The sequence below is a fragment of the Euleptes europaea genome, chromosome 5, assembly GCF_029931775.1.
Source record: "Euleptes europaea isolate rEulEur1 chromosome 5, rEulEur1.hap1, whole genome shotgun sequence".
Taxonomy (NCBI): domain Eukaryota; kingdom Metazoa; phylum Chordata; class Lepidosauria; order Squamata; family Sphaerodactylidae; genus Euleptes; species Euleptes europaea.
The window spans coordinates 32,362,770-32,373,494 of NC_079316.1; positions in this window are offsets into that span (position 1 = coordinate 32,362,770).

The window sequence follows — 10,725 nt, forward strand, 5'->3', positions numbered from 1 at the left end:
TTTTTTTTTTCTTTAGCAAAGAAGCCACGTGGCTGAAATGTTAAAAATATTACATAATTCCAGAAGCAGATTGCACATATAATTTCCTTTCTGCTAGCATTTGTTTCCACCCACCTCCTGAATTTATAGCCTCTGGAAACTACAATGCATTGTTCAGCTTTTAAAATTAAGATGCTATAATATCTGCTATGGTGTTGCATTTTATGAATATTTTATTGCATGATGAACAAGGATGATCATACAAGCTTGTAAATGAGCAATATTTCATGTAAATGTTTCACAAGGAGATGCATCTTATTTTCATAGGTGGCCTGGTGGGCATCAGAGTGGAGGACATGTGAAATATATAGTCAAGCAACTCCAAGGCTTTATGCTTCATAAGCATGACTCAGAGGCTCGACTCATATAAAGAAGCAGCACTCTGGTGGCCCCGTGAAATGCAGCCACATGGGGGCTCCTGCATGTGGCAAATCATCTGGGTGCCTTGGAGCCCCGTGCAAATCTGAGCTGTCTCCATCACCACATTCATGCTTTTCATGACAATAACAACAACAATAATGTCACTGTGGTGCCAGAGTTGTTTAGACAGTAAAACAGGTCCCTGCCCTCAAAGGAATTTATAAGAACATAAGAAAAGCCATGCTGGATCAGACCAAGTCCCATCAAGTCCAGCAGTCTGTTCACACAGTGGCCAACCAGATGCCTCCAGGAAGCCCACAAACAAGATGACTGCGGCAGCATCTGGCCTGTGTTCCACAGCACCTAATATAATAGGCATGCTCCTCTGATAACTGGAGAGAATAAGTATGAACATAAAAACATAAGAAAAGCCCTGCTGGATCAGACCCAGGCCCATTAAGTCCAGCAGTCTGTTCACACAGTAGCCAACTAGGTGCCTCCAGGAAGCCTCCAAACAAGACCATTGAGCAGCACCATCCTGCCTGCAGCAGCACCATCCAGCCCCACCCACAGCACCTAAGATAATGGGCATGCTCCTCTGATCCTGGAGAGAAGTATGCATCATGACCAGTAATCATTTTGACTAGTAGTCATGGATAGTCCTATCCTCCATGAACATTTCCAGTCCCCTCTTCAAGCCTTCCAAGTTGGCAGCCATGAACACATCCTGGGGCAGGGAGTTCCATAATTTAACTACGTGTTGTGTGAAGAAATACTTCCTTTTCTCTGTTTTGAATCTCTCATCCTCCAGCTTCAGCAGACGGCCCCATGTTCTAGTATTATGAGAGAGGGAGAAAAGCTTCACCATGTCCACTCTCTCCATACCATGCATAATTTATAGACCTCTATCTTGTCTCCCCTTAACCACCTTCTTTCCAAGCTAAATATCCCTAAGCATTTTAACCACTCCTCATAGGGCAGTTGCTGTAGCAATCTAATGCTGCAATTTGATCTAATGCTGACAATAGAGGAGATACCGAAAGGAGGGAGTTATGGAGAAGACTTTTTTGTGTAAATAAGCACGGAAGGGGGTGGCACTGGGGCAGGGACATGTGGGGATCGGTTGTGGATGGACAGTCCATTCCAAGTTGCCCTCCATCCCCACTCGCACCATTCTTCTCTTTTCAGCTCCAGAGCTGGCAAGGGCCTTAACTGGCTGCCACCACTCTGGTTCTAGGGATTGACAGGAGAGGGCCCAGAGCACCTTCCCTGCCCCTTGGCTAACTCCCTCTTTGGTCAGGGTGTGCCCTTCTGTATGACCAGATATGAGGTAAGAAGGACCCAGACAGAGCGAACAGAAAAACTAATTTATTAAGCAAATGGTGTAACAGTTCAATAGTTGAACATGGAGTAGAATTAGTACAGGGACATTACAACTAAAATAGTTTCAGGTGGGTAGCCATGTTGCAGTAGAAGAGCAAGTTTCAAGTCCCAGTAGCACCTTATTGACCAACAAAATTTCCAGGGTGTAAGCTTCTGAGAGCCAAAGCTCCCTTGGTCAGATACAAAACTGATGAAGGGAGCTTTGACTCTTGAAAGCTGGTACCCTGGAAATCTTGTTGGTCTTCAAGGGCTTCTGGACTTGAATCTTGCTCTGTTCTGACTAAAAGTGATCAAGTTTTGAATAATCAGAGGATGAGCAGTCAAGTAATGTGTGTGTGTGTGTACGAGCAAATCAACTCCCAGAGTTCACTTTGTTAATATGTAGATTGTTATATATCTTTCCAAGTGAAGCAAGGTAATGGGGTTTATTCAAAAGCAAACACCTTTCATTCCCTTAACACAGTGGCTCTCAAATTGCGGAATGGGATGTTGAAGTGGACCATGACTCTCTTATAGATGAGTCAAGAGGCAAGGAAGCTGAGTTGGAATAGAAGGCTCTGCACAAGGCTGCTGAAGGGGCAGAATTCCAGGCTGCCTTGGTTCCCTAGGGGACCATCGAGCTAGGCTAGGGTTGCCAGGTCCCTCTTCCCTGCCGGTGGGAGGTTTTTGGGGCAGAGCCAGAGGAGGGCAGGGTTTTGGGAGGGCCTTCAATGCCATAAAGTCCAATTGCCAAAGCGGCCATTTTCTCCAGGTGAACTGATCTCTATCGGCTAGAGATCAGTTGTAATAGCAGGAGATCTCCAGCTAGTGCCTGGAGGTTGGCAACCCTAAGCTAGGCAAGTCATGCCATTTCTCTTTGCCTGCCTCATTTCCTCAGCACTGGCCTCAAGTGTACACAGATGAAATTTTCTGCCTTGGCCCGTCTTCTCCCTGAACGGCAACACATTCTGCCCCCTTGGTCCTTCATTTTCATGCTCTTTCTTCAAACCAGAGAGTTGGAGCCATATCACATCTTACAGTTTTAGATGTACACCTGACTATTTTAAATGTGCGCATAAAAGGTATAGACTGCCATTGGCATGTTTGTAAATGTGAGCACTGAACAATGTGCTAATCGAAAGGTATGAGTGGCTGCAACTCCTCTCAAACAGATATTCTATAGGTTTGCTTCTGCATAATGCGTCAAAAGGCCATAGACATTTAATATTTATAAATATTGAAAATGAAAAAAAGTAAACTTGCTCAGAATTTACTGTTGTGCGATTCCTTCCTGTTTGTTAAGGAGGGAGGAAGTAGACTTGAGTTGCACATGGGTCTCAAAAAGCAAAGCAAGATCAGAAATAGGTCCCACTTTTAAAAGTCTGAGAACCAGTGCTAAAAACATTTTGTACAAGCAACTACTGAATTGTATGGACATTTCCCCCCCCCCCACAAAATCATTTGCTTAGCCTAAATTGGTGTTTGCCAGTTGTTTTAAACAAATGTCCAAATATTAAGGATTAAATTAATAACAATAAAGCAATTAATACTCAGTATTCTTACTTCTTAGCATTGCAAATTGGAAAGATAATTTCTGTGCTGCTAAAGCAAAGATTAATTATGCAGACAATATAGTAATTCTGAGAATTTGGAAGGTCTATGAAGGCATGCAGTTTCTCTCCATTTTAATGTGTAAACTAAGCCCTCGCCTTTTTTAAAATGATGTGCAGATCTAAGGATGTCATGGAATTGGATTTTATTTTAGTTTTCTTCAAAAAAAAGTTTATTTAGAACATTGGCTTTTTTTACAATATTAGATTAGATTAAAATTCAGGAAAAACAGCATTAAAAACAGAAAGGAAAGAGAAATATACAAATTGCTAAAATACAACATTGTTACAATATAACATAGATTAACATTAATACTTTATGTCTGTCTTTAGGCTTACTTTTTGCGTATCCCAAGGAAATGGCATTAGCTTGGATTTTTAGATCTACCAAGATTTTATTACTTCCAGAACAAACTTTTGAGAACAATATTAGATGTGTCTAGATGTGCACATTCAGTTTTTTGGGGAGTTCAAATCAGAATTCCCCCAGTACAAATATGAAGTCCATTAAACCTTTACAATTATTGTCCTCAAAACTGGTGGTTGTGCTAGTGAAATGACTGCTGAAATCTGCTTATTAAAACCCATTCCATTCAGCATGGTTATCAGAGAAATAATGGTGCAGCTGATTCATTGGTATGGTTCTCCAGCAAACTACTTTCATGGACACAGGAAGACTGCTGTGAAACAAGGATTTCAAAACAGACTGAAAGAGGTGTACTTGTCTCTTTTGGCCACCACAAGGGCTTCCCTCTGGTACAGTGTGTTTAAATATCAGCATGCTCGTAAACATTAACAGTTTTGAACAAATAAATTTCTTCAATTTCATTTCATGCTCTCCACAGGTCCAGCTGAATGATATTGCAGTACCCCTTATGGTATTGTGTCTGTAGAAATGGGGAAATTGAGGATTTATTTGGTTGTGCAATAATGGAGAGCTTGAAGGTCAAATTCTCCACTAAGTGTTGGCCATATTTACAAAATGAATGAATGAATGAATAAATAAAGAGGTTTCAAATAATTAGGTGGTCAACAAGAAAGAGGGCAGTTATGCATTAATCCTGGCCACAGCAACCCAAAATATTGCAAATTAAATGGGTAAATGGTTTATGGTTTGTGTGGGATGGGGACACTTTTAATTATATGCTACTTATTTTCTTGTCTTGAAATTTTAACAATGCACTAGGGATCTGCAATTGGATACATCCTGTATGAAAGTATACCCCCAAAATGCCTTATCAGTATTTTGGGGTATATTTGGGATACAGATACATGTTAGAGAATCTTGGTCAATACCACTATCGTGATCTCAAATATTCCCGGAAATATTTGTGAATATTCAGGAATATCCAAGGCCAGCATTTTAAAGTGCCAGACTTAAGGGGTTTGGGTTTTTTCTGGTTTCCTGGGCAACAGGGGGGAGGGAGGTAGCTCTTACAGACAAATGGAATCACATGGAGGGAGCTTGCCATGTTTGTTCTGCCGTGATCCTCTGGTTTGCTGTTGGTTCTATTGGGCTTGTTGGTTCTATTTGCATTGGGAGTCTTTTGACCAGTGGCTGCTTGCTCTTCTGGGTTTGTCTATTTTTTGCTCTAGAAAAAAACATGGAATGGAGGATGGCTGAGGGCACTTAGTTCAGGGGTTCATCGAATTGGACCCCTTGGTCCAATTGAAACGGTTTTTTTTTTAAGGGGCAGGCAGCACTAACTCCACTGTGATTTTGTTGTAATCTGCTTGGAAAACAACCCCTCCAGCCCACTAGAAATGTTCTCCACAAGGAATTAAGACACCTGTACTTTCGGAATGCTGGGAAAAAACCTGAACCCAGATACTAAACAGGTATTTGGGGCCCAAATAACCTGGAATATTGATAATTAAGCCCTCTATGATATCTGGATCTTAAAGATACCAATTTTTCTGATGCACATCCCTACAACACACTACTTTTTATATGAACCGGTTTATGATTGAAACAAATAAATTTCAACAGAGCAACTGAAATCCTCCACGTGTTTTTGTTATTTTATTTATTTTATTTAGAAAATTCATGTCCCTTCTCCAGAGACCTGCTTGTGGAGTCTCACACTAAAACAACACAATTAAAGTGAGCCATTAAAACCAAGCCAGGACACAAAGAAACATTAAAATAAACAATGAGCAGCCTGAAATGATACTCAAAAAAGAACAGCTCAGTCTAGAAGTAGACCATAAATCAGCTAAATACAATGCATCACTTGAATAAAAGCCTGGGTAAAAATAAACATTTTAGGCTAAAGGAAAGTAAGATAGGTGCCAGGCAAGCCGCGAGGGCATTATAAAGGTAAGTTGACACTGCTGAAAACACCCTTTCTGACCTGGATAGCCTGATCTCATCAGATCTTGGAAGCTAAGCAGGGTTGGTCCAGTATTTGGATGGGAGACCACTAAGGAATACCATGGTTCCTACGCAGAGGCAGACAATGGCAAACCACCTCTGAACGTCTCTTGCCTTGAAACCCCCACGGGGTCACCATAAGTCAACTGTGACATTACAGCAAAAAAAGAGAAAAGGATGCCAGCCACCTCAGCTCTCTAGTGGGGTACAGAAAGCAAGCCTTGAGAAGAGGTTCTGAGCTGGCAGTACAGGAGGAGGAGGTCTTTTAGTGGTGGTCCCATTTTTCTTAATGAGCTAAATGTCTAAAAATGTTCCTCTTTGTGTATTAAAAATCATGAGGGATGGAATATGAATCCTTTAATTAGGAGGATGGAGGACAATTTGAATATCTGGGCTAGATATAAGTTGTCATGGTTAGGCAAGATAACAGTAATTAAAGTGAAAACACTCAAAAAATTCTCATTATCACTATTATCACTTATTATCACTAGTAATTCATTACTTTGTCTAGTAATTCATTACTAGACAAAATTCAGTCTGTGTGGGACAAGTTTATTTGGGAAGGGGAAAAAACTAGAATACATAAACTGGTGCGGTAACAATTATGGAACAGATCTGACGAGATTGGGCTATACCATGCTGCCTTCCCTTCTGCCACATAGATTACAGAGGGGGAAAAAATCATCTTAGCTCAGAATTTGTTTGCAGTGGTCAGGGTGCTCATTGAATAGGCATGGAAGCAAGAGAGAGTATCAGATATAGAATAATGGTTAAAGAAAGTGTGGTTTACATTGCTTACGGCAAAACTCTCCACTTATAAAAAATTTCGGGATGGGAACAGTCTTTCACAATGTCATTTTATTGAAATGTGACTTCCATTTATTATATATTGCAAAAAAAATCATACTAAGTGATTTTGTAAGAAATGAGATACTGAATCTTGTTTAATGGTTAGATTTTCTATTTTTTTAATGGGTAAAGTTTATTTTTCTTTAATCCGCGCAGTGACTGAATTGGTCAGCAACTACACAATATAATATATTTTTAAAAAAAATTTTTTTTTTTCAAAAACAGGAAAAAAAGGGGGCAACCCTCAAAATCCAACAACTAATAAAAAAAATCAATGAGTATATATAAAGTAGAAAAACAATTATAACAACAGTGGTGGCAGGTCTACACATATGTTTCTATAAAAGATTTCCAAATATCTAAACACAAATCCATACGCATTTGTAGTCTATATGCAATGTGCTCATATAATGATAAAGCTGTATGCTCATCACCAAGGCTTCATTCATTTTTTGCTCTTTCAAAATTAAGTTCATTGAATCATATACAATTATATAATCGTATATAATTCAATGAACTTAATTTTGAAAGAAAATATGTGAATGAAGCTTTAGTGATGAGCTTTCTTGAATGGTCAAACATTTTATGTACAACATTAAGAATCCACATGAAAATCCAAGCAAAGACTGTGAATATATTTTATTGGGTATATCATATTTCTCACTCTACCGTATCATTTGATTATATATTTGGATCATTAGGAAGACATTCCGTTGCATAGCCCGCATTATCATTACCACAGGAGCGCGAAAATGAAAGCATTTTATTCAAATCAGGGGACTAAATTCCAGGGTCGTGTGGCCCCACTGAGGTGTCTAGATGGTAATATAAAAGATCTAGCCCTGTTCAAAAGTTATAGCGAGCACATATGCAATCTGTGTGCACTGTGCACATGATCTTTGTATGTGCATTGAGTAATTCTCAGGTTACAGTCAGCACATGTACACCAGCCCCACGTTTATCCAAGTACTGGTCCCAAGTTTCATTTGTAAAGTGAACACACATTGGCTCTTTCTTATATGCATGCATTTATTGGCAGGCTGTGCCCTGATCTGGATGGCCCAAGCTAGCCTGATCTTGTCAGATCTCACAAGCTAAGCAGGGTCAGCCCTGGTTAGTATTTGGATGGGAGACCACCAAGGAATACCAGGGTTGCTGTGCAGAGGAAGGCACTGGCAAACCACCTCTGTTAGTCTCTTGCCATGAAAACGCCAAAAGGGGTCGCCATAAGTCGGCTGCGACGGCACTTTAGACACACACACATTGGCAGGCTGTACATGCATTCACTGTAACATATGAACAGGCTTATGCATTGGCTCAATGAGTTGAAGGTCACCTATTATCTAAATCAGGGTAGGAAGAAGGTCACTTGGGAATGACCAGTCACTTTCCAAGCCATTAAAGGTGGCTCTCTGTGCTTCCTCCAGAGCTGCTGAAATCACTTTATTATCCTTTCCTTTTATAGCTACTCCAGCAGCTAGTCTCCTCTTCCATGCAAAATACAAGGAAGCACACTAGGGTTGCCAAGTCCCAGTTCGCCACCGGTGGGAGGTTTTTGGGGTGGAGCCTGAGGAGGGCGGGGCTTGGGGAGGGGAGGGACTTCAATGCCACAGAATCTAATTGCCAAAGCAGCCATTTTCTCCAGGTGAACTGATCTCTATCGGCTGGAGATCAGTTGTAATAGCAGGAGGCTGGCAACCCTAAGGCACACACGTACATGAACCTTTACTCTGGATGGGAAAACACACACACACAGGCTCAAACCCTTGCTCTGGAGAGGAGGAAAGAAGCTGGGGATTGACTCTTTCTGTGGTGGAAAGTGCCATCAAGTCACAGCTGATTTATGGCAACCCTTGTGGGGTTTTGAAGGCGAGAGACATTCAGAGGTGGTCATTGCTTGCCTCTGCAACACAAGCCTGGTATAACTTGAAGGTCTCCCATCCAAACACTAGCCAGGGCTGACTCTGCTTAGCTTCTGAGATCTGATGAGATTGGGTTCGCCTGGACTATCCAGGTCAAGGCATTGACTCTTTTGCTATGCATCAAAGCTGCTGTTTGTCTCTTCCAGGCAAAACACAGAGGTACCTATAGTTGCCGAACCAGGGCTAATTTAGGTGAAAGTGTCGGGACAGTCCATAATACCCCCTTAATAGGATTAACAATAACATGAACACAACTCAATTATAACAATAACACAGATTTGGAAAGGAATGGCCACAACTTATTTTTTGGCAAACAGCTGAACATGCCTTGGCATAGCATGGAGGCTGGATTAGAGGCATTGGCCAACCCCATCCGGCCATATGTATGAATCCTACTCCCAGCAATCCCACTGGGAGTAGGATTCATACATTTGGCCATATGTGGTCGGCCAATGCCGCCAATCCAGCCTCTATGCTCCTTGGGAGTAGCAAGGAATGATGGTACTGGGAAATCACCTGGGCATAAGCCACTTGGTGGTTCCCCTGCCACTTGGGAAGAGGCAAACCAGACTGCCACTTTCCTCCCACAAAATGAATCCAGTCCCATGTTTACATCGCTTAAGCTGTGATGTAACAATACTATAAAGTTAACCAAAATAGGGAAGGAGGGCTAGGACAAAACCAGAGATGGATTGAGGCAGGCAGTTGGGCGAAGCCCCTTATGTGTGAGGAGAGCAGACCAAAGTAAAAACTCCGGTCCTGTTCATCTGCCCCTAAAACCTACCAGCTCCCAATAGGCTCATTTGAGCCCCAATAGGGAGCTGATTGGCCAAGCTGGGCAGCCAGCCTGAACCCAGCCAGGCAGGGACAAGGTGGCAGTCAAGCCACCACCCACACTTAGCGGCCCCCAAAGAGCCTCTGGCCTGCAACAGCCTACTAGCCACCCCCCACCGCCCGGGCCAAATTGGGCTCCTGGTAAGTCCTGGAACCATTTACTTCTCCCCTGCAGGGAAGTTAAAATTTGGGGTGATGGCTGGTTTGGGGAAAACGACAAAGGAAACATTTCCTCACCCAAGTGCTGCAGATCTCCTCTGAACCACTGTAACTTTTGAACAAGCCACCATTTTGTAGCTGGCTCCACCCAATGTTCTGTGACTGGTAGCTCCCAGAACTAAAGCCATAAGAAAGCAATCACCAATTACAGCTGTGTGAAAAATCAAGGCTCCCAAACTTTTGCAATTACGATAGAGCCATCTGTATGACATTCAAACGTTCTTTTTGATAGAGAACAAACAAAATTGCAAGTAGCCGCTTCTCATTTTGACTATCACAAAAGCCACAGTTCTAGAAATATTGTTGTGTTTCAGTAATCAAAGAAAACTATTTTCGTGCCCTAATTTCTGCCTCATCACAGCATGTGGTGCTGTTAGAAAGGCTTCCTTTCTGCTGTGTATTACTAATCCAGCAGTATCTTTATTGTTTGTACATCTTGCCACTTGGCTATGGTGATCCTTCTTTGGGTGGAACAAGGAGTTACAAAGCAAGCACTGGCTTCCAAGTGTAAACTAATGCTGAGGCTTGTAGGAGTAAATTGGTGGGTGGGAAATTTCCACCAGTTGTGGAAAATTAAGTCCCCATCAGTTCTCCCTGTCAGTTAACCCCCACACTATGGTTGTTTATGCATGGGAGTTCTACCTGAGGTTCGTTGATCGCTGGACCCACACTTTCCTGTTGGGAATCTATGCACCAGCAGTCTCCAAGCTCAAATCGAGTCCCTGCCCCTTTAAATGCTGCTTTGTAATTGGCTTACTTTGTAGAGCTTACTGTGAGAGAAAATTCCAACCCCCCCCCCCCAATCCAACTGCTGCATAAAAAAGCATTTTGAGAACCAAAAACAGCAATCCAAGAGGGGGGGAGAGAGAGGAGAAATCCAAGCCTTAAAAGCCTTTTTTTTTCTGCTCAGAAAGAGCTCCAAGGAAGCTGGAAGCATTTGAATCCCCACCTATTTAGACACTGCTTTATAATTGGCTGTGAGAGAAACCAAGCTTCTGTATCCCATGCTTTGCCTTATGCATGGGGATTTCAAGCAGGCTGAGCTCAGAGAAGAGGGAAGAATCGGTTTTAACAGAGGAACGAGAAGGTCAGAGATTTGTGAGGGCTGACTGCAAGGTCATCTCTAATGGAGGGAAAACTCATGCATCTCCAAGGA